This window comes from Akebia trifoliata, chromosome 5 (genome assembly GCF_017979445.1).
Source record: "Akebia trifoliata isolate Shusen 1 chromosome 5, ASM1797944v1, whole genome shotgun sequence".
Taxonomy (NCBI): Eukaryota; Viridiplantae; Streptophyta; class Magnoliopsida; order Ranunculales; family Lardizabalaceae; genus Akebia; species Akebia trifoliata.
The window spans coordinates 4638424-4649260 of record NC_141379.1 but is presented as its reverse complement, the minus strand read 5'-3'; the positions used below and the strand labels follow the sequence as shown (position 1 = coordinate 4649260).

Below are 10837 nucleotides of genomic sequence, written 5' to 3'. Positions count from 1 at the left end.
ACTATTTTTTACCATTGAATTTTATTTTTAAATTTGGGTGTTCGGTAATCGTTCATTTTCAACAACTTAGATCAAACTCGAAAAATAAATTTTTTTTTTAATATGAATATTTTCATGAAATCTAGAAAACTGTGTTGTTGAATTTTCAATGTGATAATTAGTGTGACCCAACAATCCTTTTTAAGATTTGAAATCTTAAAAAATAAATTTGTGGACAGAGGACGAGTGGGCATGAGAGAGAAACTCTCTTTATTGACGCCACATGTCAAATGGTTGTTGGGCTATGAGCAAACAATTACTCGAAAATTTGGTTTTCAGCTCAGGTTGGTCTTGAGTTCAAGTTTCCCCCTCCCCAGCTCATTAAATAAAAACTATGAATCCTACAACACAACCTAATGTACTTTGATGTTGAAAATCTTATATGATGATAGACAATTTACTCACTATAAAGCTTAAATTTTCTTCATGCAGTATCATTTCTAGTGAATTTTGATTATGTGATAGGGTACGACATCCCATACTTCGATTTGACAACTCTTGACGACACCAAAAACACATAAAAGGACCAAAGGTCTTGATTCACAGTTAGCGAGTTGCTTATTGAATTTGGTAGGAAGACCTCATTTGCATTAAACTCACTGTTACATGGAACTCGGTGTGTTCTTCAATACTTGTATATATATATACACATATGTCCGTTTTCGGTACTTCTTTTATGATTCTAATTGCTATATTATTTCATTATTGAACATGTTTATTGGTATCAGACTATCAGCCATGCATATAACTTATGAAGTATCTAAAATAACAACTTTAACAAAACTAACATGTCCACACATCCATAGTTGTATATATCAGTGAAAGATAAAGTCTTAATTAAGAAATAGTGCATATAGAATGATATTATTATTGGATAAGAAACCATCTTAAAGAGTCCAATTATATTCTTCTAACATCTTTCCTATTTATAAATTTACCCTTAGTTTATTTGAATGATAGTATATATGATTAATTACATTAAGAATTGTTCTATGAATTTCATTCCATTTAATTACTTAATTAATTTTTTTCATCTATGATATTCAATTGAAGTTGGTCTTAGAAACTCCATGGAAGCAAAATTTGTTCAATATACCTTGTTGTCAAAACATGTCGAGATGAACATTAAAAATTTAAATCTCAATTTAGTAGCAATTCTTCTTTCTGTTTATAACAAAGGAGTTTATTAAATCTGTTTTTTTTTTTTTTTTGTTATATTTATTTATTCTTTTGGTGACTATTCTTCCTCTCTTTTTTTCTTGTTTTTTTTTTCCGACTTTTGGTGGGTGACAGACTGGCCTAAGGATCACAGCTTCGAGTTCTTTTAACTAGAATTTGAGGTTATATTTCTGATTGATTGGTTTAATGGTCCTAAATCTCTCTTTGTGCGCATGCGTGCGTGCGTGTGTGTGTGTGTGTGGTCCTAAACCTCTATTTACAAACTATCATATAGTTTCTGCACTAAAAGAAAAGATGTCTAGAAGTAAATATATTTCTTGACCTATATGCCCCTCATAAGGTTAAATTAAATAAATCCATAAATTAAATATATTTTTTCATAAGTGGGTATTTCTTTTGCAGTGTGATGCATTTCTCTTTCCCCAAATATGAGCCTCTGTCGTCTGTAATTTGTATATCAATCTCATGCATGTTCAATACTTATGTATGTGTGTTTGTGGGCTTTAAGTGAACATCGTGTAAATCATATAAGAGCCATGCTGGGGTGAGACAAAGGGAGACACGGTGACACAATGACATGGTGTCATGCACATTACCGTAGGTGCTTTTCCACGAGATATGAGTAAAAAGCATCTACGGTTATGTGTGTGCCACCACATCATCTGTGTCACCCTTGTGTCTCCGTTTGTGTCATTCCAGCATTTTCCATCATATAAATCTTATATTTGTGAACAAATGTGTTATGCTTTTCTATGTATCTTTAATTCTTGTAAATTGTAACTATTGCTTCTCCTTGTTATTTTTCATCTGCATAAAATTATTATATCCAATGAATTTTTTATAAATACACTTTGAAAATTGAATTTTGTATCAGAAATATCCATAAAAAAATTATTATTTTTACCATAATACCCTCAAATTCCAATTTTCAAAGTATATTTATTGCACTTTAACGTATGCCCAAAAGGAGCACATGTTAACAAAACCCATTTACATCAATGGGTACCGTACTAGAAACTGTTTTATGTTTTGGAAGTTGTCCTTTTTGTGTGGCTTTTTGAATAAATTTTAGGGACAATTACCCCAAAGACCTATTTTTTTAAAATATGTATCAAAAAGTCTCTTATGAAAAAATATGAACTCTTTAGTACTAATTTTATCAAATATTATTTGAAGCGAAAATGTCGTAATTACCTTTTCAACGAATTTTGAGGTTGAAAGAAATGTGTTTATTTCTAATCCTATGTTTTAAAATTAATGACATGTCCCTTGACTATGGTCCTCCCTTATATAACTATGTATATAAAAAATATCTAAATGAAAAACAAAATTCATATTTTTTCTTCCCAAAACAAATGATTTTAAACTCACATGGATAATGATGATGATGATGAAGATGAGTATGGTTATGATCATGAACATTAAACTAATTTGATCTATGTATATTATATTATTAAAAAATATAAATAATTAAAACATTATTTTAAAACTAGACTTGAATGTTCATCGAATTGATTCAACCAAAAAATTAGCAACTCTTCTTAAATGAGTCAAATAAAATTATATTTAATTTATAAAAATATTTTAATAAATAAAAATATTTATTTTTTATTTTCATAAAAATTTTAATAACCAGTTAAATTGATCAAGTTTTTTATTTGACTAGCTATATGTTTTTATTAAATCACTTTGTATAATTGTTAAAAGGGTATTTTAAGTATTTTGCGTAAAGAAATCTTCAAAAGATCTTTAATAAGTTTATTAAGTGGGACTTAAATGGTCTGTATTCTTTTTTAGGGGCTAATCAGTATATAATATCAATAAATTGTCTCTCACAGTCATTGTCCCTAAATTTTATGTACCCCAATTGTTGGATTCTGTTTTTCGAGAAATATTAACCTTTAACAAATTTGTTGGAGTGCCCAACGGATACTTAAACTTTGCATAAAGCAAAGCAATGTCTGAGCATTAAAATGGGAATAGATACTTAGTTATTTTGGTAATGGTTATCATGTGAAGTATATGGAACATTTCTCTGGATGTAACACCTAACAGTGGCGCAAAGCATAAAACCTTTAAGCTACAAGAAACCATAATTGCTTTACCATTTGCGTTTGATATGTGATTTTAAAATATTGAACATTTCTCTTTTACCCTCAAAGAAAAAAAGAGAATTTCTTGATGGCATCATGTTTTGATTTTTCAAATTTTAATTTTAAATTTGGGTGCTCGGTAGCTAGGGGCGGATTTGCCCTCACAAGAATTTTCAAAATCTATGAATTAGTGAGCTATTGCGACAAATTTTAATGGTAGATAAAAAATCTACCACTATTGCCCCTATATATATATATATATATATATATATTTATTTTTTTTTTCCTTTCTTAATTGACCTTACAACTTTTTTTTTTTCCACTCGTAGTTATCCCCACAAAAAAAATTTCTACTCTTAGTTGCCCCTACATGGGCAAAATCTAGGCTCCACCCTTATTGGTAGTCATCCATTTTCAAAACCTTGGATCAAACTAAAAAATCTTTTTCTTATTATTTTATTTTATTTTTACTTTTTAATAATGAGTTTTTTCACGAAATCTGGAAAGATGTGGTGTTAGATTACTAATATGCTAATGGATTGCCAATGTGATAATCCATGTGGGCCAAACAAACCTTACTAAGTTTTGAAATATTACTAAGTTAGCAAGGAAAGTGTTTATCTATAAATATTTTGTAAACTACTGGTTGGGTCAAAACCATCGGTTCTCAAGGAATGGTCCTAAATACTCTCCATCAAACAGAGTAATATTCTTTTATAACATAAAAAATAGAAATAAAAATTATTTAAGGATTTTGATGCACTTCATCAAACATACGCACAGCTAAGATGATTGCAATAAGTTATAAGTTACGTTCTTTTTATCTTTTTTGTTTTTTTGTTTTTTTGTTTTTTTGTTTTTTTTTGGTTTTGTGTGTGTGTGTGTGTTGGGGGGGGGGGGGGGTGTTAAACAATTTGAGATTTTTCAATACATACTTAACGTCATCATGATTTTGATAGGTTGGTGTGGTTTAGGAACACCTTAACAGTTGGTAGGGCAGGCTGGTACTGTTGGACCTATCTACTCATACAAGATCTCCAAGTAAGAAAAAACACAGTAAAACATAGTGTAGTGTCATATGATTTTCGTGTTCGAAAGATCGATACTACATGGATTGGAGTCGTCATCATTCATCTTTTTAAAAAATTGTGTGAATGATCATCTGAAAATAATTTTAGAAAAAGTTGATTTTTGTATCGTATTGACTTTCATACGGATAAAGACAATCGGTCTACCTGAAGTCTAGGTAAGGGGTTCGATTAAATATTGGGGAAGATGTTAAGCACTTCTCCTCTCTCTACCTTAGGTGGTAACCTTGAAAACATGATCATTTTAGGAAAAATATAAAAGAAATATAAAATTTGAGAAAATGATGATTTTGTACCTATAAACATAAGAGACATTGATTTTAGCTTAAATCATGAAAATCAATTCATTGAGAGAAAGAATCTTGATCATGATTTTGCCTTAAAATCACAGGTTATGGGCTCACTCTTATAAAATGAGAATGACCCAATTACCTCTAACCTCAAAACGATTTTAGTGGCGGATGCACATACGAATTCAAATCAGGTTCGATACTTTTCTTGGGGAATACTTAATTTCTTAGACACGTGTCTCAATCTTAGGTGAGGACAAAAATGGTCTCCACATTAAGGATTTGATTTTGGACCATGGTTTCAAATTCAACATCTCACCGTGCCTCCCCTTCCATACAAATGAGACAAGTTGGTTAAATACCCATTAAAATTTATAAAAAATTTCTTTGAAAGGATGAATTAGTTAATAAAAGATAATAATTTTATATCACAAAAAATGAAACACTATTGATTAAGATCTACTTGAGATTTTCAAAATATCAAGTGAATCATCTCGAATGAACCAATGTGATGGATGATGAGTGTTTGCAAGTGGAAGTTTGTGGAATTGGATAAAAAGTTCTAAGGGAGAAAATCATGTATGAAATTGGGGAATTGAATAATTTTCAATCTTCACAATTCTTGTTCAGGATACAATCGTAGCAAGGTCACAACACATGATGAAGGTTAATAGTGGTGGTAGTCGCAATTGGAGTAAGGAGGAGGAGAACGTGACATGATGGGCACCTGAAAATGGCGTGGGAAGAGGATTACGATTTTTGGAGAAACTTACTTTGATAGATTTATTATAACTGTAGGCTTAACTTTTTGCACCACCAAACACCTTCACATTTTTGGTGTATTAGTTCAATTTGTATCATTTGGTAATATAACCAATACCAGGACTCATATTCAAATCTTTTATCAAGTATTGTGATTAAGGATCACTAGCAGCTAAGAGTTGGTGTAGACCTACAAGAACATTTCTCGACTCCCAGCCTTGATCGACCATTCGTACTTAAGAGGGCATGGCAACTTATCAACAAGTCACGACCACATTTTTCTATAACATGATACATCGGAGGTGAAGGTTTTATGCTGACGAAGTGATTTAAGTGCCCTTTCGCCTTACTGATTAGAAAACCAAACCATAAAATAGTAACCAACCAAATCCGATACTAGCATCCGTAAGCGACGGTTGCACCAATCAAATGGCTTCATGTGGGTCTATGACTCTTCCAAGACCAACATGATAAAATGTTATGACACCAAAGAGATATGGACTTAACTTTCGACACCACCAACGCCGAGGTATGTTTAGCATATTGGTTAGGGTTCATATGATCCCGTTAGGTCTTAATAAAGAAAGAAAACCATGCACTATTAGTAACCCTGAAATACTAAAACTTATTATCAAAGTTCAAAGTTCAAAAACAACTACATGACAATAATTATTCCCAAACACTCTAATTCAGTTAGAAAGATTAGATGATCTGAACTTGGCTGCACGTATCTTATCATACTTTATCAACTTCTTTGTCTCTGGCATCACCTCCTTCACAGCTTCATCTCCACAAAACCTCTCAACCCACCCCACAAGTCCTGGCGTCTTTGTCTCATCGAGCAACGTTCAATCCACTTATCTGCTCTTTGGCCCTCAACCAACCCATATAACACCCAAAGGCAATATCAAGATACCCAATTCTCTCCCCTCCGAAAAACTCCTTTCCTTTGCTACATTTCTCAAATGCTTCTTCCAACAATCCCAACACAGAAACCACTTGTTCAACCGTTGTTGCCTTAGCCTCCTCTCCTTGACCTCTCAAGATCCCAGATAATGATTTGAACCACTACATGCAACAAACCCACAATCATGTTAGATGAATTAGATCTGGGTTGAGTTGGTTTCAAAACTCAGTTTTATGTCTCGTTTCGAATGATTCAACTTGCATAGACAAGACCGAGTTACCAAACAAGTTAACTCGTCTCAGACGAGATAAACTGTTTAACTCGGTTTATAATGATTTATTCATGTATATCGAAATGAAAATAATTAATAAAATAAGGTACATTAGAACAAGTTCGATTTGAACTTACCGAACAAAATTATAAAAGAAAAACGAAGTTCGTTGATTCAAAATTGTCATTTTGAAAGGTTTTAGTGGGCTTTTTCCATCATCTTTGATGATTAAATACAAAAAAGAAAAAGAAAAATTAAAAATTAAAAAAAATATTTTTTTTTAAATGAAAAAAAAAACCCAAAAACCTAATCTCCATTGATTTAGCCTCTCACAAACTCAAAAGGTGATGAATTTGAAGAAGAAGAAGATTGAGGGAGAGAGAGAGAGAGAGGTAGATGGTGGAGAAGGAGAGAATGGATAGAGAAGCTAGTTTAAAATTTTCAATCGATAGATGAAAAAGATGGTGAGTGTATCTCTTCTTTCTTTTTTAACTTAAGTGGATGCGGAGAGCAAACATGGTGGGTGCCAGTAGCACGACTCTATAGAAAACCATTTTGGTTAGGAGTCCAATGTGTCTTACACGGGACACATGGATCCTCACTCTTGTGAAATTTGGAGCAAAATACAAACCTTGTCATCTATGTAAGCAGCCCAGAAGTGAGCCATGGCACGATCGTAAGGGTCAGAAGGGAGAATAGAGGGTCCAGAAGTCCAGACCTCATCAATATATTGGACGATTACGAGGGATTCACAGATGGATTTATCTTCGTGGATGAGGACTGGGATCTTCTTGTAGACTGGGTTTGATTGGAGGAGGAGATCGCTTTTGGGTCCGAATTTCTGTTCAAGGAAGTCATATTTGATGGATTTGATGTTGAGGGCAATCCGAGGTCGCATCACGAATGGGCTCGGCCATGCACCCAAAAGCTTGACTTCGCTCCCTGCCATGGCTAATTCTTTGATACCTCTCTGGAGAATGTGTGGGTGATAAATATATTGGTGATTGTTTATTGGTAGAAATATCTAAGACTGGTAGCTTTGTATGCAGGATTCCTTTGGCACGCACATGAACTGATTCTTGTTTTTTTTTCTTTTCAAAAAAGGTAATTGATGAAGGATTCCTTTGGCACATGAACTGATTCTTGACGTTTTTTTTCTCTCAAAAAAGGTAATTGAATGGGCCATGGTGGGGACACATTTTAATTTATATTGAAAACATGCATTTAAAAATGATCTCGTGCGAGTTATTATCTCGATATTTATTATTTCAATATTGTCCATGAACAAATAAGATATTCAATGTGAATCATCATGTTAATATATATATATATATATATATAGGGAAATGTTCAGCAACAAACATTTTGGCAAAATATTTTTCAAGACATGGGTTAGAGGTTATGGAATGGGCTGATTTTTGGTGAGGATGATCTCTACGGTGAGGAGATCATCTTCACCAAAAATCAGCCTATTCCAAAACTTCTAGCCCCAGTTTAGAAGCTGAAAAATCGTGGACCGTCCATTTTTTGTAAATCATTTTTTATGGGGTTAGAAAAATTTTGGAATGAGCTGATTTTTGGTGATGATGATCTCCTCACCGTAGAGATCATCCTCACCAAAAATCATCCCATTCCAAAACCTCTAACCCATGTTTTGAAAAATGTTTTGCCAAAATGTTTGTTGCTGAACGGGACCCATATATATATATATATATATGGGCTGATTTTTGGTGAGGATGATCTCTACGGTGAGGAGATCATCATCATCAAAAATCAGCCCATTCTAAAACTTTTAACCCCAGTTTACAAGTTGAAAAATCGTGGACCGTTCATTTTTTGTAAATCATTTTTGATGGGGTTAGAAGTTTTGGAATGGGCTGATTTTTGGTGATGATGATCTCCTCACCGTAGAGATCATCCTCACCAAAAATCAGCCCATTCCAAAACCTCTAACCCATGTTTTGCCAAAATGTTTGTTGCTGAATATTTCCCATATATATATATATATATATATATTGAAACATACATTTAAAAATGACCTCGTGCAAGTTATTATCTCAATATTTATTACCTCAATATTGTCCACGAACAGATAAGATTTTCAATATGAATCATCATGTTAACAGGGACTGAATACATAGAGCCAAGGGGAACTTCATAGAGTCAAAGCAGCCACAACCTTCTAGATTTCATGGACAAAAGGCATACTCAAAAACATAAAACAAAAAATAAAATCTGAGTTTGATCTATGGTGTCGAAAACAGATCGTTTTTGAATTCTCAAATTTAAAATTGAAATCCAATGATGAAAATTATCTTTTTTTTTTTTTTTTTTTTCTTTTTTAATTCTTTCCTGAATAACTTAGTAAGATAAGTGTTATTATTTCTTATCAAACCTTGTATTACAACCCACATCTAAATACCTATAATACCTATGTTATGAAGAACGAAGGGTATTATAAGTATTTATTTGTTTAAAATGACTTAAATCCCACTGAAGATTTGTGGAGTAACAAAGTTGACAAAATAGGGGAGTTTTTGCAATAAAAATGGTCCACTAAATCTCTCTTAAAATAATTCTTTTAAAATTCTAATGAAATGTACGTGAAATATCATATGATTAATATTAAAATTTTCTTTATTTATACATAAATTTATTTTTATTTGAACTAAAAATATGGATATATAACAATGTTGCTGAATTGTAAATTATAAAGTATATAATGTAAATATAATAATAGCACACATGCTCCATGCTTGATGTTTAATGCAATTGTGTATCAAGTTCTCGTGTAGATATCCCACTCTAATATATATGTTCAAGTTCTATATTTATATCAAGTATAAATTGCTTTTAGAGAAAGTCAAGTGTCATGACATCTTAACAAGCATATTTTGACGAAAATATGTAATTGAAGCATGGTTTCAAACCTCGTCCGAGATCGAGATATATCACTCGAGTCTTCTCGATATCAAGCAGGGACGAGATGGACGGGCAAGTCAATATTTTGGATCAGATTTAAAACCCATGTTCATTTTTCAAAATTTTGAATGAGACATCTCAAAAGTATTGAAAAACTCATCCGAGAAGACTCAGTATCTGACATGGACTAAACCAGACGCGAAACCAAGTTTTAAAACCATGGTTTGAAGTGGTTTTCTATTTTTAAATGAGGTCTTATATATAATAAATAAAAAATATTTTCCATTGTTGACTTACTCTAACTGACTCAAATGACAGAAGATAACTATTGTTCATCCAGTCAACCTCAAGTCCTTTAACGATGGTGCTGATGAGGTCTTCCAAACCCTAGGAATCCATGTTTTATAATTTGTTAAAATCCCATAAAAGGGTATGTAAAGGAGAAAAAAAGAACGATGCTTTGAGCACATGTGCACTGGAAAGAATGATTGTAATTCTAATTTAAGAGAAATGCAAGAGCAAAAGGTGAATAAAGACAGATTAAGATGGTAAAATTCATACAAATGCACTTTAATAACAATAGAAGATTTTTTATGACCTCTTCACCTAATCAAAATATTTTAGTTTGATTTAAAAATAAAAATAAAAATTGGCTTTGGCGAGCCTGACGTACCATCTCACCCGGCATATGCACAACAGTTAAATGACCACCTTTGATTCATTTGTTAGTTTTATATTGCAATTTAATTCATTCAAATTGGAGTTAGTCTATAATCGTATATTAAGATCAAGATCCGTTCACAGAAGAAATAACAAATAAAGAAATCAAATTCAGATTCCAATGATCCAAACAACTCGTATCTATGATAAAAATCAGGCTCTATGATTTGGTTGGAAAACTACGTCAATCAACAAAAGCTTCATCCATTTCTATCATATTTCTCTCTACTTCAACTTCAACAAAAACAAGAAATAGGCAAGAATTTTGTTAGGCCACGTTGAGGGGCCTTAAACCAAATCCCAAATATTTGGGATGAGCTGGGGACGTGAGTTGCATACAACAGTGGCTTGGATCGTGGCCTTAACTTGCCTACCTTAATAAAAGCATTGGCTGCTTAAATAAGCAAACCATGTACATATTGTCGAAATAAAAGAGTCCTATCAACTAGTAACAGAAAGCGTAAACACACGTAATTAAAACAGAAATAATTGCAACGTGATCCATTCCACTACTGCACGTTAGGCCACGATCCATGCCACTGCTGTATGCAACTCACGTCCCCAGC

General features: G+C 32.5%; 1 pseudogene across 1 annotated transcript; it reads right to left on the bottom strand.

Moving 5' to 3' along the window:
* Window positions 1–5025: 5025 nt before the first annotated feature.
* Window positions 5026–7746, bottom strand: LOC147401142 (glutathione S-transferase U17-like; annotated as a pseudogene). Its single transcript, XR_015178198.1, has 2 exons — window positions 7261–7746; window positions 5026–6519 (listed from the first exon to the last, which is right to left on the bottom strand). The product of XR_015178198.1 is annotated as a glutathione S-transferase U17-like (transcript).
* Window positions 7747–10837: the final 3091 nt, after the last annotated feature.